Consider the following 27141-nt stretch of genomic DNA (forward strand, 5'->3'; position numbering starts at 1 on the left):
AGTGTTTCTTCTTCTTATATTGTTTGAAAGACATTGTAAAACCCAGGGAAGCCATCTGGAGCTGGGCTTTTCTTTGGGGATAGTTTTTAAATTACTAATTTAATCTCTACTTTTAAAAGGTCTATTTAGATTGTTTTATTTCTTGTTGAGTTTTGCTGATTTGTACCTTTCTTGGAATTTATCCCTTTCATCTGAGTTGTCTACATTATTGGCATATGATTGTTCATAGTATTCTTTTATTTCTTTTTTTAACATTTTTATTGATTTATAATCATTTTACAATGTTGTGTCAAATAGTGTAGAGCACAATTTTTCAGTTATACATGAACATATATATATTCATTGTCACATTCCTTTCTCTGTGAACTACCATAAGATCTTGTATCTATTTCCCTCTGCTATACAGTAGAATCTTGTTTATCTATTCTACAATTTGGAAATCCCAGTCTATCTCTTCCTATCCCCACCCCCTTGGCAACCACAAGTTTATATTCTATGTCTGTGAGTCTATTTCTGTTTTGTATTTATGCTTTGTTTGTTTGTTTGTTTTTTTAGATTCCACATATGAGTGATCTCATATGGTATTTTTCTTTCTCTTTCTGGCTTACTTCACTTAGAATGACATTCCCCAGAAGCATCCATGTTGCTGCAAATGGCATTATGTTGTCGGTTTTTGTGGCTGAGTAGTATTCCGTTGTATAAATATACCACTTCTTCTTTATCCAGTCATCTGTTGATGGACATTTAGGCTGTCTCCATGTCTTGGCTATTGTAAATAGTGCTGCTATGAACATTGGGGTGCAGGTGTCATCCTGAAGTAGGGTTCCTTCTGGATATATGCCCAGGAGTGGGATTCCTGGGTCATATGCTAAGTCTATTCCTAGTCTTTTGAGGAATCTCCATACTGTTTCCCACAGTGGCTGCACCAAACTGCATTCCCACCAGCAGTGTAGGAGGGTTCCCTTTTCTCCACAGCCTCTCCAGCATTTGTCATTTGTGGACTTTTGCATGACGGCCATTCTGACTGGTGTGAGGTGATACCTCATTGTAGTTTTGATTTGCATTTCTCTGATAATTAGTGATAATGAGCATTTTTTTCATGTGCCTATTGATCATTTGTATTTCTTCCTTGGAGAATTGCTTGTTTAGGTATTCTGCCCATTTTTGGATTGGGTTGTTTGTGTCTTTCTTATTAAGTCGTATGAGCTGCTTATATATTCTGGAGATCAAGCCTTTGTTGGTTTCATTGTTTGCAAACATTTTCTCCCATTTCGTAGGTTGTCTTTTTGTTTTACTTATGGTTTCCTTTGCTGTGCAGAAGCTTGTCAGTTTCATTAGGTCCCATTTGTTTCTTCTTGCTTTTATTTCTACTAGGAGAAAATTTTTGAGCTGTATGTCAGATAATGTTTTGCCTATATTTTCCTCTAGGAGGTTTATTGTATCTTGTCTTATGTTTAAGTCTTTGATCCATTTTGAGTTGATTTTTGTATATGGTGTAAGGGAGTGTTCTAGCTTCATTGTTTCACATGCTGCTGTCCAGTTTTCCCAGCATCATTTGCTGAAGAGACTGTCTTTATTCCATTGTATATTCTTGCCTCCTTTGTCAAAGATGAGTTGACCAAAAGTTTGTGGGTTCATTTCTGGGCTCTCTATTCTGTTCCATTGGTCTATATGTGTGCTTTTGTACCAATACCATTCTGTCTTGATGATTGTAGCTCTATAGTATTGTCTGAAGTCTGGGAGAGTTATTCCTCCAGCCTCTTTCTTTCTCTTCAGCAATGCTTTGGTAATTCTAGGTCTTTGATGGTTCCATATAAATTTTCTTATGATTTGTTCTAGTTCTGTGAAATATGTCCTGGGTCATTTGATAGGGATTGCATTAAATCTGTAGATTGCCTTGGGCAGTGTGACCATTTTAACAATATTGATTCTTTCGATCCAAGAGCATGGGATATCTTTCCATTTTTTAAAGTCTTCTTTAATTTCCTTCATCAATGGTTTATAGTTTTCTGTGTATAATTCTTTCACCTCCTTGGTTAGATTTATTCCCAGATATTTTATTACTTTGGGTGCTATTTTAAAGGGGATTGTTTCTTTACTTTCTTCTGTTGATTCATCATTAGTGTAAAGAAATGCAACTGATTTTTGAACGTTAATCTTGTAACCTGCTACCTTGCTGAATTCTTCGATCAGCTCTAGTAGTTTTTGTGTGGACCTTTTAGGGTTTTCTATATATAGTAACATGTCATTGGCATATAGTGACACTTTTACCTCTTCTTTTCCAATTTGGATCCCTTTTATTTCTCTCTCTTGCCTGATTGCTGTGGCTAAGACTTCCAAGACTATGTTGAATAGGAGTGGTGATAGTGGGCATCCTTGTCTTGTCCCAGATTTCAGTGGGAAGCTTTTGAGTTTTTCACTGTTGAGTACTATGCTAGCTGTAGGTTTATAGTACTCTTTTATTTCTATATCCCTTTTTATTTCTGTAAGATGGGTAGTAATATTCCCTCTTTCATTTCTTATTTTAATAGTTTGAGTCTTTTCTCTTTTTTGCTTGTCAGTGTAGTTAAAATTTTGTCAATTTTGTTGGTCTTTTCAAAGAACCAACTTATGGTGTCACTGATCTCTTTTTTTCAGCTTTCCGTTTTATTCATTTCTACTCTAATCTGTATTATTTCCTTTCTTTTGACTGCTTTGGGTTTACTTTGCTCTTTGTTTTCTTATTTCTTAAGGTGGAGATTAGGTTATTGATTTGAAATCTTTCTTTTAATATAAGTCTTGACAACTCAATTTCCATCTAAAAGTGTTCTAGTTGTATCATAAGTTTTGTTATGTTGTGTTTACATTTTCATTCATTTCAAAGTATTTTATAGTTTTGTTTGTAATTTCTTCTTTGACCCTATGGTTATTAAGGAGTGTGCTGTTTTATTTCTACTCTTTTAATATAGTTTTGAGTTTAGAGCCATGTAAATATTTTACATATCTAAAAGGTTGAGTTGGAAGACTTAAGACAAGCAAACCTAAAGTTGAATACATAGAAAAACAAATGATTCAAATTGATAAAATAATCACAGACAAAATAATTAATTGGAGTAAATCTGACTGTGAACAGTCTTAGAAAGATTGTCTTCTAAGGATATAAAAATCAGGTGATCAGTTAATTGTGGTTTGTTCCTATACTTTTTGTTTTGCTTTATCGATCTGTTTATCTATTCCTTCCCTAATACCACACTCTCTTATAGTTGTATAGTGGTCTTGATACGTGATTGTATAAGTCCTAGCTTTGTTCTTTAAGGTTGCTTTGGCTTTTCCTGGCCTTTTGCATTTCCATGTAAATTTTCATATCAGCTTGTCAGTTTTCATCACAAACCCATTTGCAGTTTTTATTGAGATTTCATTGACTTCACAAACAAGGAGGAATTGATGTATCAACAATATTAACAATATTGAGATTCTAACTTATGAAAATAGTATATTCCTACATTTGCATACTTAGGTTTTCTTTAATTTCTCTCAACAGGGTTTTCTAGTTTTCAGTGTAAACACTATACACATCTTTTGTTAGATTTATTTCTAGATATTTGATGGCTTTTAGTTGGTAATGTAAATTTGAAAAATGTATATTTTCTACTTGTCCTGATCTGTAAAAGTTAAATTGATTTTTATATTTTCACATTGTATCAACATTGTTAAATACATTTATTCATTAATTCACAATGTTTGTAGATTTTTTTTGATTTCCTATGTACACAGTCATGTCATCTGCAAATGATAGTTTTTATTTCTTCATTTCTAATCCTTATGCCTTTTATATTTTTTTCTTTTTTGATTACACTAGCTATGACCTGAAGTACAGTGTTAAATAGAAGTGTTCCTAGCAGACATCCTTGTCTTATTCCTGATCTCAGGGGAAATTTTAAGAATAACTTAACAATAGTGATTTTTTTTGGTAATTACTATTTATTCTGATTAAGGAAATTCCCTTTTCTTCCAAGTTTGCTAAGAGGTTTTTTTTTTTTTTTACTGTGAGGAGTTCAGTCTTATCAAATGTCTTTTCTGCATCTGTTGAAATGATCATATAATTTTCTATCTTTTTTTCCTGTTAATATAGTAAACTACACTGATTTCCCCATAAACCCCACTTGGTTGAGATGTATTATCATTGATAAATATACTGGATTAGATTTACACACATACGCTTCATTACACACACAATTTTCATTTCTTTTTCAAAACCGTTTTATTGGGGTAAAATTGACATGTAAAAAGCTGTATATATTTAGTGTATACAACTTGATGAGTTTGGGGATAAGTATGTACCCATGAGACCATCACCACCATCAAGGCCATAGACATACCCATCACCTCCCAAAGTTTCTTCCTGCCCATTTTACTGTGTTGTGTAATTTTCATTTCTTGGAATGTTCAAGTTTTGATTATGCTGACTTCATAACTTTTTGTCTGATCTCTGGAAGTATTTGTACGATCAGTGTTACTTCTTCATGTATTTGAAAGAATTTATCAGTGAAGCCATTTAAGCCTTGAGTTTGACTTTGTTGGGAGGATGTTAACAACAGATTTTATGTCTTTCATAGATACAAGACTCTCTTCTTCTGCCATTTTATTGAGTTGTATTTCTCAAGGAATTTGTCCACTTCTTCTAGAGCTGCTTCTGACCCATTCTCTCACTTTTTGTATTCTTGGGTCTCCAAACTACACTTGTGTTAGACCTTCCTACCATATATCACATGTCTCTTACATACTTTTCAGGAATTTCCATTCTTTTTTGCTCTCCATTTTTTTCCTAGATATTATCTACTGACCTATCTTTTAGTGCACTAATCATGTTTTCACCTTTTCCCGATGTGTTGTTAAACCCATCTGTTGAGTTCTTAATTTCAATCATTTTATTTTCTGTTCCAGAGTTTACATTTTATGTTTTATTTTATTTTCCAATGAAAATCTCTCTGTTGCCATCTGTTTTCTTGAACCTATTCATCACAGTTATTTCAAAGTCTGTGTCCAGTAACTCCAGTATCACCAATGTTTCTGTTTCTATCATCTCTCTTTTTCTCTTGTCTTGTGTGTTTGTATGCCAGTAAATTTTGATTGAATGCTCAACATTAGATATGATGAATTATAGAGGCTCCTGATCAGGTCATCTTTCTCCAGAGAAAACTACCCTTTCCTTCCTCCAGGGAGCAGAGGATCAGATCACTTTAATTCACATAGGGACTTTGCTGTCTCAAGGCTAGTCTGCAATCTTTATATGTCTGGGTTTACCTCTGGCTAGCCCCCCACTTCGAGGGTGTAGCCCTCTAGGAATTCCACGTAAGAATCAGGGCTGTTTGCTAGGGCTCCTCCTACCAGTCAGGTCATAAACTCCAGTTTTTCCCGCCCCAACACTGTGAACCTGTCACAGACTTGCTCTGCTTTGCTGGTGCTTTCCACCTGGCTTTTTAGCCTCATTCTTCACACAGCCTAAGCTGTTAGTGCCTCTGAAAGAAACCTGGTTCCAAGTGTTGGATTCTATTCTGTGTCCTCCCACCTCTCTGGAATCTTGGTCCCTCAGCATTCAGCTGCCTTGGCAGCTCCAAACTCCATGTTTAGTCTCCCCACCCTATGAAGTGACCTAATGCTAATCTGCTGGCTTCACTGTCACATGCTTCATGACAAAAATATCCTGAGGGAAAAGCAGTGTGCAGAAAGTAAGGCTCACCTTACAGAGCTTCTATTCTTTCTGGATCTCATCACTCAAGCCCTGGCTGCCTCATTAGGCCTCTAATTTCTTCATAAAAGATACTTTTAAAAACATGAACTTGCTAGTTTTTCTTGTTAAATTATTGGTCTGCTACAAAGCTATTGCATCATAGTTAGAAGAAGTCTTCTGGACTCATGATTAAAATGTGTATGTGTGTGTTTCCCCTTATCTCTGTACATCGGTCAAAAGGATATAGGAGCAGTACCTCTCCAGTAGCAGTGAACGCACCTTACACCCAGATCTTTGTTTCTATACATCATCTCCCAGTTAGATGAATCTAATTTCCTTGAAGAAATGGCTGATTTCAAGGAAAGTACAAGATGAGCCTGGGTATCTTGCTGTATCAGAAAGTAAGAAAATGACCAGAGAAGGATGGGAACATGTCATAAGGACACATTGAAGGGACATCCAATGGTTAAGTCTGGAATAATATGAGCATCAAAAATTATAATGATGGCAAAGGTTTATAATATATTGAGTTAAGAAAAATCTACAAATCCATGGTGATACTTAAAAGAAAAGAAAAGGAGAGGAGAAAAATAGAGGAAAGCTCTGTTTTTGTTCTTATATTTACAGAAGAATGCCAGCTATTAAATGTAGAAAGAATAATATAGTTAGAAAATTGCTGTCTTAAAATCCCCATAGTAGTCATTGGTTTGGGTAACGATGATGAATTGATGCAAATATGATTGGGTAAAATGTCATTGCGAACAAGTCTCAAGTTATCACTCCACAGGTTACTTTTAATAAAGAGGAAAGTGTGCTCGTATAATGAAAAAGTCAAGTGGTCACCACCTTAACCAAGTGGTCAAGCTTGGCAATGCCAGTTGTGGTTTGGCCTGACTCTGTGCGCTTTCAGTATGACTCTGGTAGGTACACAATATCATTTATGTGATGTCCTTGCTGGAAATGTTTGACCTGAATCTCATTACAAGAAAATAGACAGTTCTACAATGTGCAGCATGATGGACGACTGACCTGGATTCTTCAAAGGTTTTGATGTGATGAAGAGCAGAGGGAGTCGGGGGTATTGTTTTGGATTGCCGGAGACTAAAGAGATGTAACAGCCAAATGCTCTGAGTGAATCTTGAGTGGATTCTGGATTGGAAAAATGGAATCCATAAAGGACATTTTTGGGACAATTGAATAAATTTTAGTATGGACTGGATGCTTAATTTTGAGTTTATGATGAATTTTTTTAGGTGTGCTGATACTGTAGTTAAATAGGGGGATCTTACTCTTGGAAAATGCATACTGAAATATTTCAAGGTGAAGTGTCATGATGAAAGTAGCCTACTTTTTATGATTTGAAAAAATGGATGTGTGGGTGTGCAGAGAGGTGGAGTGGGTATAACAAGATGTTAACAGGTAGCAAGCATGGGTGAGGGGTATATGGGTGTTGAAAATTAGAAGGGGAAAAAAAACCCTTGTAGGCTTTTACTATTTTTTCAACAAAATCCCGCAAGATGGCAGTAGAGGAACACTCTTAGAATGTGCTTTGCAGCCTTTTATAAGGTGACCTTATTTTCTAATATGAAAAGCGGGATGTGAGATCCAACAAAGGATTGCTTTTGCTCTGTGAATACATTAATGTGAAAATTTATACAAAAGTATGAACACAAAATGTCATTTGGCTGTGTCATTCTACGGTTTGCTTTTGTTGAAATAAATACCATTTTGTTAAATTTGATCCACAAAACTCCTGAAATGTGTCTAGAATGTTGTATAAATGAGCATTTTTCTGTTGAGCATATTTACAACTTCCACCATGTCTCAGAGTAGTCCGTTATCAGCCCCCAAACTGAGAAGCTCGAGGGGCTCAAAACAGTGGCAGTAGGTCAATGCCTTAACCACATCAGAGTTGGTAGTAGTTTTAGCTGTTTTTTAAAATAAGTTCTCTGAAACTGTTTGAGTTCAGTGAAGTGCCCTGGCAAAGAGTATTTGCTAAATGGATTGATGTAAGGATGAATGGATGTGCATGGATGGGAGTCAGAAGACCTAGGTGTAAATGTGACACTTAGTGTCCTGCCTCCCTGTACCACTCCTCAAACTCACACACCAAGATAGAAAGTCTTTAGCGAAATATTTGAGGTCACATAAAGCAATTCTCTACCAAACAGAATCAGTCATTTGCCTCTGTTTATTTTTTCACTCCCCAAAGAAAAATAGTTTATTGGTCAATGGAGATGCTACCCCATATAAAACTTTCATTTTATAAACATGTATCAAAAGAGTTCATTTTTTAGGGTAACATGAGCCAGGCTTCTTGTGATGACAGAAAGCTGCTAGTCTCCTGTGAGTGTCAGCTGTGCCTCTTGTTTTCCTGAGAGTTCCTGGTTTGGATCAGGACTAGGTTTCTACAAATTGCAATGTGAGCACCTTGTAGTGTGAGAGCTGAGCCACACAACACTCTTCTTTTTGATTCACTAAGCAGAGTGGGCATTCTTTTCTGTGAAATTGAAAACAACTTGGTAGATAGCTGTCTTTAAAACTTGTGTATCGACTTGATTATAGAAGAAAATCTTTGCTAAGCAAATTGATCTGGATGTCTGGGTGGTACGGATTTTTTAAAAAGGATCATGTATTACAATCTACCCAGGGAAAATAAAATGCTCGCTTAAGATGCGTTAGCAGTGTGTAGTTGGTTTAAAGTATCATTTACTGAGTTCTTACCATTTTTTCACTCTCTCAACTTCATTAGTATTAGAGAATTCCTTATTGAGGGGCTATGAGCTACCAGTAGTTAACAATGCGACTGCAAGTTAGAGACTAAATAGTAAAATGGTCATGTCTTTAGAAAGGAACTTTTAACTTCTCCTTTCTTGTATTCCTGATGGAAACAATGTGTTGTGCTGTGGTGCTGGCTAGAAGAGCTTATGTTCAGTAAAGAACTGGTGAAAGAAATCATGACACATCTGTATGATGGACTGTATGTAGCTGTTGAAAATTATGGCATAGATTCATAAATATTAACATGGAAAGGTATCAAAACTGAACTGTAAGAGAAACAGAGCAAGTTGCAGAACAATATGTAAAATATGATCCTAGCTTGAAATATATATTTGCTTTTGTGTGTTAAGAAAATAAGATCTAGGAGACCATTCACTAATTTGCTTTAAGTGGTTTGTTTTATGTTGTGAGGAAGAGAGTAGTATTGCAGTATAAGGGGACTTACATTTTCTATTTTACATATTTTCCTGTTGTCTGGATTATTTAATGAGAATGTAATCTGAGTAAGTAATGATATAAAGGGAATGTATGTTGGCACAATCCTCTGAGATCTTCATATGCTGAATATAATTGTTGCTCAGTATAATCAATTCTGTCATTCATCTTGAACAGACCAAAACCAAAGAAAACCAATTAATTAACTTATAAATAATATCCTTTTTACATTTGAAGCTGTTTACAACATTAAAAGACCTGAAGTGGAACAATAAAAGCAAATGTATAAACTACTAAAAAAGACAAATTGTTTAGAAGAAATGAGATAACCATTTAGAAGGAATGAGATAACTGTACCAGCAATATGGAATAACTTCTCTACTAAATAAAACACAGAGTTTAGCTCTGACCTTTCTGGTTTCCAAGCAGAAAAGACAAATAGGTTGGCTCTATTTTTTGTATTTATACTAATGGGAGAATATTAAAATAAATTTATTGTATGGCATCTTATATAAGCAATACTGACTGACATATTAGACAGTATTTTTATTATATGTTTACCAAAGGCCCAGAACCTTTGACTGTTTTCTTCATTTACCCTCTTAAAAATGCAGCCAAAATGTCAAATCATAACTCAGTCACTGAAAAAAATCTCTTTGGGGAAATTGAGGGAATATAGTCCAGATACATACTTTCCTGATGATCGGAATGAATTATTTTTAAATAGGGCTGCACATCAGAATCAGCTGGGGGGCTTTTAGAAATTCCGGTTCCATGGTCCACCATGCATCTTCTGAGGGTCTCATTCTGAAGATCTGGCATTGGGCTTGAGAACTTGTACTTAATTGGTGCTCTGTGCATATTCTGGTGCAAATCCTGGTTTGGGAACCACTGACTTGTGATACACAATAAGCGTAGCATGTTTTCCTCTAGCATATGTTTTATTCGAAGATAACATTTTTTCCTTTTGAAGCATAAATTATGAAGCAGAATTCCAATTTTGCATTAATTTCTGAAATAAAATATGAGCCTTAGATATTTAATGCATGCAAGGGCTCATTTGGGGCTATTTCCCAGACTCCGGGGAGGTAGAGTTCATGCCTCCCTACTGTAAAAAGTATTTTGATGAAAAAGTTTTTAAAGCATCAAGGGAACTGTATCAGTCAGGGTTCAGTGCTTATAAAATCCTTGGAAGGATTAGAAGATTGGAGATCAGGAGGCACCACTGTAACTGGGACCCAGAGGCTAAGAAGCTGCTGCTGTAGCCCTGTCACCACTGATGCTGCCTCCACTACCTGTCAGCCACACAGAGCACAGGGCTGATCAGTGACACTTAACCAACAGTAACAATTGCAGCAGGAAGATGGCCTTTGCCTCACTTACACCTTGCAAATCTTGTACAAGAGCATCTCAATGGCCAATTGGAATTCACATCTAGAATCCTAGCTGCAAGAGAGCCAGGGAAATAGAGTTTTTAGTTTTTCCATCCCTGTGGTATATAAGCAGGTACATCGAAGAGGGTAGGAATGGACACTGAGTGTCAGAGAATGCTCTCAAATATAATCATTAATCAGAAGTGCTAAGCAGCTGGATCTAACTGGCTTGGTAAAGCCCTGAGTCACAAAACATGGAGATATTGCTGTCCACTTGTAACGCTGAGTGAGATGCTCTTTCCAGACACAGGAGGCTAAAATGGAAATTAATTTTTCCCTTTTATAGAAGACATTCTATAGCTGGCTCTGTTCTCAAAATGGCATTTGTTATTGGCACTGGCATCTGAGCCAGGTGCTTTCAACTGAGAATTTGTGAATCATATTTTTCCCAAATAATAAGTTACTTATGAAAAATCTTTTCTTTAAGTATGTATGAGACTGATTCTGAGTTAGACGTGAACTACTATCCTATCATTTTGCTTCTTGCGTGTGTGTGTGCGTGCATGCGCGCACATGTGCATGCACGTACGCTTCCTAGAAGGCTTTTCTGAGCCAGGAGATAGGCTGGCCATTCCCCTGGTTGGCCAGCCACGGGTTATTCAAGGCTAACTTCAGCCTGCCTGTGGTTATGTTGACTTAGAGTCAGAGGGAATGCTTCTCTCTGAAAGCATCATAGTAATAATAGGTATTTATTGAGCACTTGTTCTCTGCCTAACATTGTGTTAAGTGCTTTACATATACTTATTTCTCTAATTTCTTCTGATAACACTTTTGAGTATGTGTTACAGCTCCATTTTACAGATGAAGAAACAGCACAAAAAAGGCCAAATAACTTTCCAAAGTTACAGAGCTAATGAGTGGTAGAGCCAAAATTTGAACCATCTATGTAATGCTAAAGCTTCCAGTACCTTTCATGACACTGAAGAGAACCTCAGGAAATTACTTGTGGAACTGAGTCGTCTTTTCTATTTCACTCTTACTATCCCCTTAGTCCTTCTATTTTTTGCCAAATATATGACTAGACCCACGAACTGCAATACTGATGGTAATATTGCGTTCAAGAAGGGAAGGGAACATTTTTAGTACAAGCTGAGATACCCACCCAAGGATGCAGGCAGACCAAAAGTCTAGTTATTCTGTTTATTGAACAATCAACTGTTTCAGAGAAGACATAAGATATGAACCCCTTCATCTTCCTTAGATTGTGAGGTGAGGCTATAGTATGTTCTGTGTATTCCTATAACACTCAGAGTCTAGGGAAATGTATTGGAAAAAATAGTAACGAGGGAGAGAAGTAAGATGCATTTGTCCACTCTCTTGTGTAAACAAATTCCTAGTTAAAAAGGAAGTTTCTCTCAGAAAACCACAAGGATTGAATGGTGGGAATTTGTTGCCTGTCATTAGAGTGGTATCAACAGAATTGGAGTGATTTCTGCTCATTCTTTTAACTTGTTATCTCATAATTTCGCCATTCCAGTCTCGTGTGTGGCACAGGACCATACATGGTCAAAATGAGGGGAAGAGAACAATTTGCATTCTGTATAAAATACCCAACTCAACAATTAAATAAGCACAGTTGCCCCTATTCCACAGGCATCTGGTATAGTGTTTCTCAAGTAAGGCATCATTAGTGCTTTGGGAGGGGCTGTTCTTCATTGGGAAGGGCAGTCCTAAGTAGATTGTTTAGGGTCTTGACTTTAGGGCACTAGTGTCAAGTAGTCCCTATCAAGTGTCAAAGCCAGGGTTTTGGTCTCATCCATGGTGTGATTCTGAATAGGGAGTTCTGCTTCCCTGGGTCCCCTTCTCCAGAGAAAACTGCCTGAAACACAGACAAGTAATTTGCTCAAAGTAGGAGTACCAGATAAAATACAGGATGGCCAGCTAAATGTTAATTTCAGATAAACGATAATTTTTTGCATAAATGTGTCCCCCAAATTTAACTGAGTATCCTGGATTTTTATTTGCTAAACCTGAAAAATAATCATGGAAATCCATACCCAAGGACAGTTGGCAGATCCATGACTGAATGAATGGTAGATCTGTGACTTGAAGGCAGGCCTGAATTGCATGAATTCCACTGCTCTGTACTGCCTTCCACATTTGTTGAGCAGCTTTCATGTGCAAAAACCATGCTCTGCAGTATGCAAAAACAGGGTTATAATTCCTGCCTTCAAATTATTTGGCTTCTCCATGGTAAGAAAAGAGAGTTAGGAAGAACTGTGTATTAGGACTATCTTCTGGAGGGCCTACTATGTGATGAAAGCTGAATCACTTTATATTTGGAAGTTTAAAGAAGGAACTTATGTCATGCTTTCCTCTGAGAAGTCTTGTAGAAACGTCCAGGTTATTTTATACAGTGAGCTATCTGCAGAGGCACCACCGTGAGAAGCCCTTCCTGGGACTGACTTCCTGCTCTTCTTCTTTGGTTCAAGGAGTAGCTGATTAGGAGGCTGGAATAAGGTCAGAGGCTTATGTTAATTAGTGGGTTTCACATTTTGGGCAGGCTATGCCCACAATGTCCTATAGATAAGAATACAACCCATCCAAGGAGCTTTCTCAAGCTAACCAAGTCTTCACTAGAAATTCTCAGGACTCCAAAGGCTGAAGAAGCATTTTGTAATGTTAACACCTTTACGTTCCCTTTTGCCTTTATTAATGAGACTGTATATATGAAAGTGGAAAAGATATTTAAACGAAATAACTGTAAAATACTATTTTGTCATCTGTGTTTTAAATGTGAAGAAACAGACGTCAGAAAAATTAGTTACAGAATGAGTTAAATAAATAAGTAGATGGCATCATTCTGTATGCTATCTCTGCAGCTTGCTTTATTCACTCAACACTGTTTTTGAGATTTATTTGTGTCAATACATTGAGAGCTAGTCCATTTATTTTAACTGCAGCATAGTATTCTACTGTGTGAATAAAGCATAGTTTACCCATTCCCCTACTGATGGATGATTAGGTTGTATTCACTTTCTTTTTTGCTATTGAAAACAGTACTACAATGAATATACTGTACTGTGTATGTCTTCTTGTACACATACATGAACGTTTGCCTAGGATAGAAAGCTAGAGGTGGTGTTTGATGCTAGCCATGCAAATTAAAAATCACTCAGAACAATATTATGTGTTGCTTGTGAATACATGTATATAGAGAAAGACCATGGTAAGAACATTCTTAGGAAATACACACACCAACTTCAGGAGAGTGATTACTCTGGGGAGGGAAAAGGAATGTAGATATGGGAGGGTTTTGGAGCTTGAGCTATAACTTCTTATTTCTTCAAAAAAACCAAAAACCAAAAACAAAAACGGAGACAGTTCAGCAGCATATATGGCAAAATGTTAACTTGTGTTAAATCTGGGTAGTGAGTACATGGGTGATGCTACTTTCTGTATGATATAAATATTTCATAAAGAAAATGTAAAATATCAAGTTCTATAACTAAAAAGATAAATTGAAGGAATTCAGGACACCAGCCCCTGTGGTGACCGCTAGTTCACACTTAGATAAAAGTTGAAGAGTGTAGAATGCTCCTCTTTAGCCCAACTCAGAGTCACTTCCTGAAGTGCCGAGTTCCCAGGAAACGGGACATGCTTGTTCAAACCAAAGCAAAATATACTAAAAAAGAGTGCAGAGACTTCCTAAACAAATCCCCATTTAATCATATTTCATCCTCTCTGATGGAGATGAGGATCCAGTCAGAGATCTTATGAGATGAGTAGTTTAAAATGGAAGCATGGCATCTCTAAAGCTAAAAGAGCTAGGTTTTTTTTCATTGTTAGTTTCTTGACAGTTGTAGTGACAAATCACACGAGGGAGCTACGGACAAAGGGAACTAGAGAAGAGGGTGCTGGGGAAGGATATTTCACCCTGGAAACAGACTCAAGCCCTATCTAACTACCTTTCTAAGGCCGCCTGCTATCTGAGCGAGGGTGAGTGCTTGCTTGCAGTTGCACAGCTGATCTGAAGATAGAAGGGCAATAGGAACCTCCACCAACTCCTCAATCCCAGAGCCAAACCATTCAAAACAATAGGTAGCTTAGGGCCCAAAGGCTAAATTTTAAGAAGACATTTTCCTTGCTAATTAAATACAAGTCTATCTCACTATTTGATGGCATGGGCTAGGATTTGTGGGATGAATTACTGAATTCTGACACTTAGTTCTTTGATTAACAAACATAACAATGTTAAAAGACAAGAATAGAAACCCAAAGATTCTATAAGGAGGCAGCAAAAATCACATTTGTGCCTAATCATAAGATTACTTAATATTAATCACTTCATAGTTTGCAAGTATTACCCAGCGATTAATTAATTAATGTAACCTAGCAAACCGTGTATAGTTTATTATGGTTTGCTGACCAGAGCCTAATCAATGCAGAAGCCATTTCACTTTAGATAAAACCACACTCGTGGAAATTTTCTGCTTTCTATTTTACTGCCATATAAATTCACCCCCTGTTGCATTTCACAGATCAGATGAATCTACCAATATTAATAACAGAAGTGAAATTAAAAAAGAGATCTCAGCCAGCCATCCAAACTAATTAACCAGCAAAGAATTAAAAAGGAGCCCTGTGTTTCCGTGTCCTCAGAACCCACACACAGCAGAGGCCTTTGTCCTGGTTACAAATCTGACCACGTAGGAGAAATTTGCTAAAGCGGCTTTTGCACATGCAGTGGCATCATTGGGTCTGGCCACTGCTGTGCTTCTTTGCCAACAACTGCTGTTGAACATTTGCCACCTTCCCTGCTGTTGCCGAGGCGCAGGATTAGATGCAGGGAGGCCAGCAGCCCTCACAACTTCATCTGTTGGCACGGCAGGCAGACAGGAGCCAAGCAGCATAGCAGAGGGTGAAGCTTTGAAATCATCAATTTGAAGACCCTGCCTCGAATTAGCAAGTCTGAAGGGGAGGGGAGTAAATGGGACTTGAAGTCAAAGGGCCAGCAATGATTCCTCAGAGAAAGAGAGAGCTCTTGGGGAGCAGGTTGGGAGGAGAAGGACACTCTTCTGATGGGGAGAGTGAGTATGGAAGGCAGACGAAGTTTTGTTACTGTAGCACAAGGGGTGTCAACTTGGGTACCATGGGCCAGATACTTCTTTGTTATAGGGTGCTATTGTATGCACTGTAGAATATTTAGCAGCATCCCTGGCCCTTCTGCACTAGATGCTAGTAGCACCTTCCCCCTCACTCCACCAAATGGGACACAAAACTGTCTCCAGACATTGCCAAGTGTCTCCCAGGGGGCAAAATTACCCCTGGCTGAGAACCACTGGTGTGATACGTTATGGCCTTTTCAACGGGCTGAATTTTGAACTTTGGTGTACCAAATGTGGCCTAATTCACCTCTGTTAGGAATTGAATTGGGTCTCCCTCAAAAGATATTGAAGTCCTAATCCTTTGTACTGCAGTATGTGACCTTATTTGGAAGTAGGGTTGCTGCATATGTAACTAGTTAAGATGAAGTCATACTGGTGTAGGGTGGGCCCTGATCTATGACTGATGTCCTTATAAGAAGATGGATATGTGAAGACAGACACAGAGGGAGAAGGCCATGTAAAGCTGGAGGCAGGGGTTGGGGTGAACACGAGGTCTGCCAGCAACACTAGAAGCTAAGAGAAAGTGCCCTGCTGACACCTTGATCTTGGACTTCTAGCTTTCAGAACTGTGAGACAATACATTTCTCTTGTTTAAGCTGCCTGTTTTGTGGTACCTTTCTTTGATGGCAGCTCAAACCAACAAATACAGCCTCCCTGCTAAAGCTGGCCTGTTAACAAAGTCGCATTGCAGGGAAGACATTTTCAGGCAGGGATCTGGATCAGTCTGTCAGAGGCCTGCTAGCCCCCTCTGGCCTATGTCAGTTGTTACATAGCACCCTGTACTGGTAATCTGGGCCTGAAATGGGGTTGAGGACTGCTTAGAAGAGCCTTGGATGAAAGACCAACGCTACACAACCAAACCCCGTGGTATGTCCATTCCTATCCTTCATCCCTCTCTTGCATCTTCCTCTCTGATTATTTCACTCAAAAACAAAATTCCTAGGCAGTAAGGTAGGCATCTTTCTTACTTCCCAGACAACCTGTGTGTGTCTACGAGAAACTCAGATGCATCCAATCTTCCATATTTTTGGTCAGAAAGTGGCAAAGTTAGTTAGGATCCTGAGCTCCCAGCGCCTCTCCTTTCCTTCAGCTTCCCTTCCTGAAAAATGCTGCTCAGCCCAAAAACTGGCTTCAGGTGAGGCTGTGGTTGCTTAAGGGACATAAGATGACTTGAGGGAGATTGATAGGTATTGTTGACAGTTTAGATATTCTTTTTTTAAAACATTTTAAATCTAGAGACTTTGGCATATTCAGAACTACCCTAGCCCTTGGCTTCAGGGTCTCCTCATGGGTTGGAGGTCTCTGCAGCAATCAGTCCCAAGTCCAGGGAAAGTAGATGGAAAAAAGGGAGAATCTGAGGTGGAAAGCCCCTGGGGTGGTCCCTACTGTCATCTGGCATATGGCCTCTTAATTTAAGTTGTACTCTGCCTTGGCAGGGCCAGCTTGGCACACAGACAAATTTGCTGTTTGAAAGTAGAATAGAAGTAGTGGAGGCAGTAATTATGTGGGAAAAGCTTTACTTTTTTTCCTCAAAAACTGGGATGTTCGGGTACATGGTAATGGGTTCCATTACATATGTGCTTCAGCTATGCCAGGTGCTTCACAGACTCCTCCACCCCCACAAAGATGTCCATGTCCTAACCCCCAGAACCTGTGAATGTTACCTTATGTGGTGTTAGAGGGTATATTGTGTCCCCCAGAAGACATGTTGATGCCCTAATCCCATATACCTCAGAATGTGACCTTAGTTAGGAATGGGGCCATTGCAGATGGAGTTAGTTAAGATGAAGTCATGCTGGAGCAAGGTGTCCCCTTAACCGAATATGACTGGCATCCTTACCAAAAGAGAGAATTTAGACACAGGGACATAGAGGAGAAATGCCATGTAACAGTGGAGGCCAAGGGACTGAAGACACTGAAGTGCTGCAGCTGCCAGCCAAGGAACAGCTGTGACTGCCGGAAGCTAGAAACAAGGAAGGATCCTCCTCCGGAGCCTTTGAGGGTCCGTGACCGGCCGACACTTTCTTTCAGTCTTTCAGCCTCCAGAGCTGTGAGAGAATAAATGTCTATTTTTTTAAGCAACCCAGTTTGTGGCAGCTCCAGAAAACTAATACACATGGCAAAAGGGATTTGCTGATGTGATTAAGGTCACTAACTTTGAGATGGGGAGATTAACCTGGCTCATCAGGGTGGGCCCAGTGTAATCACAAGGGTCCTTGTAGAAGAGAGGCAGGACAGTCAGAAGCAGAGAGATTTGAAGATGCTGTGCTGCTGGCTTTGAAGATGAAGGAAGGGGTCATAAGCCAAGGAATATGGGTGGCTTCTAGAAGCTGGAAAAGGCCAGGAAATTGATTCTCCTCTATAGTCTCCTGAAGAAACACCATGATAACAGCTTGATTTGAGCCCACTGAGACCCCATTTTGGGCTTCAGACCGTGAGGACTATAAGATAATGAATTTGTGTAGCTTTAAACCACTGAGAGTGTGGAGATCTGTTACAGCAGCCGTAAGTGATGAATACACCGGGAAACCTGACAGCCTCACCTCTGGCTAGCATCCAGCATCAAGCATCAAGCTGCTCTCTGACACTGGGGTTAGAATGAGGACCTGCCCTATTTCACTAACATGTGTCTGAGTATAGTCTGTGAAAAAGAACAAAACATATTTACAAAGCAGGTGTTTCTTCGGACACTGACAATAATGTCCAAAAATATGAAGAGAGAAAGGGGAGTGCAAGATGAATGAAAATAAATGTGTGCTTGATAATAACACCTAGTATTTGTAGAAGGCTTTACATTTTGCAAAACTCTTTTCTCTGGAATGATTTCATTTCATTTTCATAATGGCACTGAGAAGAAACCAGGATAGGGATCCCATCTCATGGATGAGAAAACTGAGTTTCAGAGAGGCTAAATTCTTGCTCAAGCTCACAAAGCTAGTAATTGGCAGAGCTGGGACTTGAAGATACAGGTTCTGATTCTATATAGAAGCCTTTTCTACTAAATCATACCTTCTCCTGCCAATAAAGTAATGTTTGGTTGAAAAATATAGTGGATACAAATTTCATAGTCCACACAACTCTGTTTTGCAAGTTGGTTCACTGTTTTTGTAAGTGTATTTAGCTTCTTTCTTAAGTCCTGAATCTGCTAGATGGCACACAGTGTAATGTCAGTTACTTTCAGGTCTTGGCTCACATCAGTATCCTTCTCCCCATACTCTTTCCTTGACTGCCTTCTAGGTTATAGGGGTTCATAAAACTTTATGGCATGGGTCATGCCAGCTGCTGCTGTGAGAGACACCATCCCCTATGGTTCTTGTCCACTGTCACCTCCATGGAGCATCATCTGAGACAGTAGGTCCCTATCTGGCCTCCCGCCACATGGTCCATGCCACTTTATCCAGCATTGTCCTCTCCTCATATCCACGTGAATCTTTTTGGCCCACCAGCTCATACTTGCTCTCGGAATAAAGGGACATCTTCCTGCTCTTTCTCTCACCCCTACACCATTTGAGGCTGTCACAGGGTCTAATTTTGCCCCTGGCATTTCCAGCAGTTACCTGTACTGTTCCCATGGTGTGGTGGTGCAGGGAACTCTTGCCAGGCTGTCACCTTACAGTCATCATTTCCGCCATGGGCTTCGAAAGCTGAAATTCAAGAGGAGAACACTCACGTGTTTCTTGTCTCTACATCTCTGCAGTGAAAGTCCTAACCTGAAGGCAGCGTATGTGGAATGCTCTAGCTATTAGGGCTTGCATGGTGCAAGGATGTGTTGATGTGGGGGAAAAAAAAACCAATGAATATTTCAGAGTATTCTCCTACCAAGTCATCTTAACTCAGTTATCAGTACATGGAAATGTGTTAAAGTTGGGGAAGTTTTGCCATAACTGCACATGAAAAAATACTGACTTCAGAATAATTAAATAGGTCATGTTGTATACACATAATTTAATGGCTGTTATTTCTTGAAGAAATTACTTGATTTCACTTAGACTCAGGTGCTACCTGTAAAATGAGGATTACCAAGATCAGATCCAGGTTTTGTGGGGCTCAAAGTTTATACTGTTTGGGGGCCTCTCTTGAAGAAAAATAATAAAAAAAACAGAAAAACAAAATTAGGTATAAGCAGGGGTATTAGATTCATTAGTTTGTGTGTAATCCACCTCTAGGGTAATAACAACCTCAGGATTGGTGGGGATCCCAGAGGTGATAGATGTGAGAATGCTTTGTAAACTGAAGTGCGGTATGGCTACACGATTGGAACAAACTTTAGAATGATTAATTTCATGTGCTACACAGAAATTCCTTGTCTATGCAACTACATGTAGGGCATTTTAACTCATCTCTTTTCTGAGATGCATCCCATGTTATCTAGGAAATTGTTTGAACGTAAAAAGGAGATGAGTAAAAAGGGGGCCTTTGAACTCAGGGCTTAAAATAGATTGAGCTTACACTAAGAGAAATCAGACTATTATAAAATAGAAAAGAAAAATGTGCAGGTTTGGAGAGGCGGCAGTACCATTTCTCTGTGTAATGAGCATTGTTTCAGAATTTGAGTATGGTGGAGTGAACCTGGAATTGAGAGTCAGGAGAGCTGGATTCAAGTCTGGCTTTTCCCTAACTCACTGTGTGACCTTGAAATGGTATCTGATCTGAGTCTCATTTTCTTACATGTAAAATGAAATAATTATAGTAGGTGGTTCCCCAGTTTACTTCCTCCTTCATTGTTTAAAATGTAAACAATTAGAGTTGCTTTTTTATAAATGAAAATTTCTAATTATAAATAATTTAAGAAATACAGAAAAGTACAAAAAGAGAGAAAATCACCTTAAAATAATTGGAATTCAAAATCAAAAAGGTACATGCACCCCAGTTTTCATAGCAGCACTATTTATAATAGCCAAGACATGGAAACAACCTAAATGTCCATTGACAAATTACTGGATACAGAAGTTGTGGTGTATATATATTATATATACAATGTATGTGTGTATACATATATATGTATACACACACACAATAGAATGCTACTCAACCATAAAAAAGAATAAAATAATGCCGTTAGTAGCAACATGGGTGGACCTGGAGATCATCATACTAAGTGAAGTAAGCCAGAAAAAGAAATATGATATCATTTACATATGGAATCTAAAAAAAAAAAAAAAAGAACATGAATGAACTTACTTACAAAACAGAGACAGACTCACAGACATAGAAAACAAACTTATGGTTACCAGAGGGGAAAGGAGGTGGAAAGGGCTAAATTGGGAGTTTGGGATTTGCAGATAGATACTATCTACTATAAACAACGAAGTCCTATTGTAGAGCACAGGGAGCTATATTCAATACCTTGTAATAGCATATAATGAAAAAGAATATGAAAAAGAATTTATGTATCTGTGTGTGTGTATACACACACGTGCGCGCGCGTATAAATGAATCACTATAACAGAAATCAACACAACATTGTAAATCGTCTATACCTCAATTAAAAAAAATAAAAAGTGTGAGGGAGGGGGCTGCAGGGTGCATGGTCAGCTTGTGCACAGTTCTTGAATTGGTTGGCATCAAGGTGAAATTTCAAGCATCACCAATCTGGATTCAACTGGCCTGGTGTCTATATGCTTGCGGTCAGCAGTTTTCACTTGATGGGTGCTCACTTCCTGTAAAGACAATTTAGGAATATGTGTCATACTTTTATGTATATCTTTCAGGGAACTGGGAGTTCGGTAATTCTGCTATGTAGCTCGTTTATAGTCTAAATTGTTACCAGTTTCCTGGTCCAACAAGTATTCTTTGTTTCTACATGTTCAGATTTCTTGCTCATTAACTCTTGAGCCAGCATTTTGAGACTCAGGGGAGGCCTGGGAGACTAAAGCAAAAATCTTTTACTGCAGAGGACATGGGGGTTTGTATACGGTTTCAATCCCCCCTTTTCTTTGCTCTTCCTCAATCTTGAGGGGAGCAGGTTCAGGACAAGAAAGGGAATAAAGTTTTGGATAGAGAGGTTAATCATAAACTTGGGGGGTGGGAAGGAATAAATTGGAAATTTGAAATTTGCACCTCCTGGGGAGTGATGGAAATGTTAGCTATCTTCATTGTCGTGGTGGTTTTATAGGTGTATACATCTATCAAAATTCATCAAAATGTACATCTGAAATATGTGTTGTTTACTATACAGGAATCATGTCATAATAAAAGTGTTAAAAAAAATCATAAACTTGGCAGAGGAATTCAGTTTTAGAGTGACTTGGTTTCAAGTTTAGTGTTTTTTCACCAACACCACATAGTTTCCTTGCCTTTACAGCAAAGTTATTTTCCATCCATGACTCTTTGACACAGGGGTGTTTGGTTAGAGGCTAGAATTTAGATCTGATGTCAGACTCCTGTCTGTGAATTATCATGTCAGTTGGACCTAGTCTACAGCCCCCTCAAAGGGGATGAACAGGATCTCTGAGCAGATTAGGCAGTTTGAGATACCACTTTCATGACTTTCGGCCCACTCTGAAGGAAGCCTCCGGTGAACTGGGAAATAGCTTTCTTCCTTCCAGGAGTCACTTCAAACACCAGCTGTCAAAGGTCTCAGACCCTTGACTGCCTGAAGGTCATGTGACCTTGGAGAAACCCAAGAGTGTCATTTGCCTAATTGACAGGAGGAGATCCTTTTAAGTTTGTGGGACTCTCTAGATGAAGGTCAGTCGTCTGATTTAACATTAGAACAAGAGCAAATTTCTGTGGTAGGCTTGACACTTTTAATAAGAAATTTGACATTTGATAGAGAGGTTGATGAGGACCTAGTTGGGATCTTAGTTGGTCAAAACAGCAATAACAACATGGTGGTTCTAGCAATAGTTTATGCTGGCTTGAGACAGAAATGCTGGCTGCAGAATTCAGAGAGACCACATGTGAGTTAGTTTTCAGAAATTTCAGGAAAGAGGACTCCCCAGGATTCCAGGGATATGACTGGCACACTTTGGAGATAATTGAATTGGCTAGTATGTTTGTATTAAAAATAGCTGTTGGAGGGAAGAAAAGGCCCCCAAAGAGACCTTGACATTCTGGTAAGGGTATTTGCTCACACCACTCAACTTGACTCTGTATATTTATATCATGTATGAATTTTTATTTAAAACAGGCATTGGTTACCTGTTGCTTATTCTTTTTAAACATTTCCTTTCCTAATTATCTCTACTCATCTTTCTCATATTCAGCCCAGATGACACTTTTTGTAAGAAGTGCTATCAAACAAAGATGTCCCCTTTCTATGTTCTCACAGTTACCTGCATGGAATACTATGGTGTAAATTTCTGTTTAACCCCCCAGTGCCCTGTGCCTGGCACATAGCCAACTTTAGTGAATATTGGTTGAATGGAAAAATGAATAAGTGAATTGAATGGATTGCACATAAATTTTTGTGATGGTTTGTAGAAGAAAAAATTTGCATCTGGTTGGGTGGAATGTAGGATACTCCCTAAAGAATATATCATTCGAGATATTTTTCAAAAATGTGTAGGACTTTATAAGGGGGAAAAGGCAAGAGGAATTCCAGACAAAGGAAACATCATAAGGAAACCACAGAGGGAGGAGAGGTAGAGTATAATTATGTAATGGCCAGTTCAGTTTGGCTAGATCAGTGATTCTCAAACTTGAGGTGCATCAGGATCACCTGGAAGGCTTCTTAAAATCCAGATTGCTGGGCTCCACCCCTAGAGTTTTTGATTCAGTAGTTCTGTGGTGCGGTCCAATAATGTACATTTCTGACATGTTTCCTGGTGCTGCTAGTCCAAAGACCATACTTGGAGAACTACTGAGCTGGATAACAATATGTTTAGAAGGAATGGTGGTAGACAAAGCTGGAAAGGTAGATTGGGGCTGCACTGTGGAAGGTCTTTAAGTGATAAATTGAGTATTTTGTTTGATTGATTTTGTTGGTGTGGGGGAACCATTGGAGATTCCTGAATGTTGAATTAATTTGATTAGAGCTATTGCCTTAAGAAAATGAAACTTCTAGTAACCTAAAGGGTGACTTGATGGAGGTGGATAGTTGGGGGCTGGGAGGAGAGATTGGAGGCAGAAGACCAGGTAGGAGGTGACTTCAATAATCCATTCTATATTGTTGCAATTTACCTTTTAAAATGTTAATCATTTTGGATGGCAATCTTCTTAAAATATATTTCACAGTCTCTGCTCTCGTACAGCGAGAATCCTGAACAAAATGCATGCTCTCGATGACTCCAAGTTATCATTCTGAACATCGATGATTGCACTGAGTTGTAACACAGTGTGCTCTCATGGGAATGGAGGTGGAAAGAGCTTTTTGCCCAATTCTAAATACCCTTAGAACTGCTGTGAATTTTTAGTTTTGTGTCTTCTATTGATAACATTTCTATCTCTCCCTTGGCAGCTCCTCTCTCCATTCTAATTGGCTGATTCTAATCTGCAATGTGCTGGAAAACCAGATATAATTGTGTGTAATGTAAGAGTAAATAGAGTGTGGGTGAAGCACTCTTCTATTAATGAAGTCTATAAGCTTTGGGATGTGAACTCTGCAACATTTATTTGGTCTGCTTACAGGTCTCTCAAAGTTCTTCCTATTTTATGGCTCCATTCCAGGTAAGTGAGATTGCCAGGAAGATAAGTAACGTGTTGTCAATGGGAGTATCGTGTTATTTTTTTTTCCAAATAAGAATACTTGAAAGAACTTTTTATATGTCATAATTCTGTGTAAATTGAGTTCAATAAAGGGGGAAATAGCATTTTATTTTATTATTTTTTTTTTGGAAATAGCATTTTAAAAGACAAATGGATGATTTTCAGATTACTCTCTCCCCACCCCCAATATTCCCTACCCTGGTAGTCACTGAAATTACACTGTAGGCCACAAGTCATTTGTGATATTCCTCCTGAGAAGCCACCATAAAAGATGCAGAAAAGTTTCTAATGTTTGAGATAATAAAGAGTGCTTATTAAAGTGATAAGATAAACCATTTCTTTGATAGACTGTTGGGAGGTAGAAAGATAGGGGAGAATCCCATTTGGTAGCATACTGAGTCTCCAAACAGCCTGTCTCTTTCCAAAGGAAGAGAGTCCCATGAAAAGTCTTCAGGCAACTGCATATGGGCCCTGTGGAGTTTATTAACTTGTTTTTCACCAAGGTATAAATGTTGTAGATCCAAATAACAGCAGTTGGGGGAGGGAAACGGAAGAGAGGATGCTAGACTGAAATATTTATCACCACAGTGACATTGTAAAGAACTTAGGCAACATTTACTTATAAGTTTGATTTCATATATCATGTACATATATGAAATTGCTTATGAAGTCATCAAATTTTTATCCTTAAAAGAAAAAGCCAGAAAATAAGACCACGAATGACAAAACATCCTAGTTAGAGCCCAGATGGCTGCATAAAATAAATAGCCATTTCCTTGATGGAAGCATAGGCAATTTGGCTGTGTGAAGCTGCAATTCCAGCAGAGATCCTTGAAACAGATGTTGATATTGCTTGTGCATCAAAACTTTCTGAAACAGCAAGATGTTCAGGTAGTATGAAAACAAATAACTGGTACCTTCAAATCCTTATGTCAGTGTCACAGGGAGGCAGTGCTCTCCCAAAGGGAGATTGCCTTGAGATGCCCACAGTGGAACACATAGGAACAAAAGCTAGGGAAGATGGAATTTTTCTATAGTTCTATCACACAGACTGGGAACATCTCCCAAACTTCCATGATACTCCTGTTCATTTTGATCCTCCCATTCTGCCTCCCTGTATAGCTCTGCCTCTCTGAAGTCATGTCAGAGAGAATACTGCATCAGCTGTTCCTTTGAGGGAGGATAAAGGGAGTGTAGGAAGAAGAGTGAAATTCTCTCATATCAGGGGTAGTTGCCTACGTGAAGTTAGGGCTCTGACAGATGGAGATAGGTGAGGAAAAGGTAGAGGGAATGGCAGAAGCAAAGAGATGGAAGAGTGTGATGTGTTTATGGGCTGGTGACCAGAGAAATATGGCTAGAATGTAGGGGTTGTAGAGGGGAATGGAAGGTTGGAAAGAAGACTAGGAAAATTGCATGAAAAACAATGATTGGCAAATATAAATTCAAAAACATTTTTTCAAGAAATCTTATAAAACTAGTGATAATTTACTGATAATTTTCCATCTGATATCTTATTTGGGAAGAATCACTGGGTTCTAGTAATTCCAAAAACATTTATGCTTTGAATTGGAACAAGTATCAACAATTTTTAAAGTAAGATGTATTTTAAAAATAAATAAATAAATATAATTTTAAAAGTAAGATGTGTTTAGAAAAAATTCAATTATCAGAATAAAAGTGTTTTACAAATAGAAATCATATATCTTTTTACACCTGTCCTTGTAAAATAAATATCATTGACTGTGAAAAAGATGTCACTAAAGATGCCTCAGATATTTAAAAAACAACAAATTATTATGAAAACTTATATGCTAATAAATTAGAAAATTTAGATAACATGGGTGAATTCCTAGAAAATATAACATACCAAAACTCATTTGACAAGAGTTAGAAACCAAAGAATTGAATCACTAATCAGGAGTCTTCCCACAAAAAAAACAACTCCAGGCCCAGATGGCTTCACTGGCAAGTCCCACCAAATAGTCAAACAAGAAAAAATTCCACTTTTACACAAAACCTTCCAGAGAACAGAAAATGAGTGAACATTCTCTGACTTGTTTCATTAGGCCAGCTTGATTCTGATTCTGATGGACAAAACATTAAAAGAAAGGAAAAATGGAGGGTGATCTCATTCACTGTAACAGATGTAAAAACCCTAATCAAATATTAGCAAATAGAATTCAGGAATACATAAATAGGATAAATCATCATGACAATGTAGAATGTATCCCAGGAATACAAAATTACCATTGGAAAGCCGAAAAATGGAGTCCACTACATCAGCAAATTAAAGGGGAAAAATCATATGATCATCTCAATAGATGCAGAGAATTCAGGTGATAAAATTAAACATTCTTTTATGATAAAAATTCTTAGCAAACTAGGAATACCAGAAAATACTTTAATCTGAAAAGATGTATCTATTAAAATCATATGTGGAAATGGAGATGTCCAGAATGACAGAGTAAATCTGCCCCTTCATAGAAGCAATGGAAATATTGGCAAAAAAAAAATCACGATCAACTTTTCCAGAACCCTGGAAATTAACCAATGGGCTGCAGCAATATTAGAATTTAGGAGTGTTTGTTCAAGAAAAACCACTGAATCTCACTAAGAACAGCGGGGCTTTTGGCTTTTAAACTTCTATTTTCACTCACTTCTCCACAGGTCCATGATAGCCTTGAAAACCAGTAGCCTCACAACTGTTCGAAGCTGTGAAAACCAGCAGCCTTGCAGCCACTGGAGGGGTGCACTTGTTTTCTAACTCCTCAAAAAGTTTCATCCCCTGAGAATGATCACTATCTGACCTGTCTGGAAGGTCCCTAGAAAAGACCTGTTCACAGGGTTTGTCTTTGCTTGACCTGACTCAGAGCTCACTCTTCAGGAAAAGCCCTAACCCTAGGACAGTTGCCAAAAACGAATGGCAGTTGTTTAATCTCCCAGCTGCATGAGGCTGATACCAGTTGGGGCAAACAAGAACATAACCCAAAATACAAATGGAAGATCTAGAAGCTACATGTCAGTA

Source organism: Vicugna pacos, chromosome X (assembly GCF_048564905.1).
Source record: "Vicugna pacos chromosome X, VicPac4, whole genome shotgun sequence".
Classification (NCBI taxonomy): Eukaryota; Metazoa; Chordata; class Mammalia; order Artiodactyla; family Camelidae; genus Vicugna; species Vicugna pacos.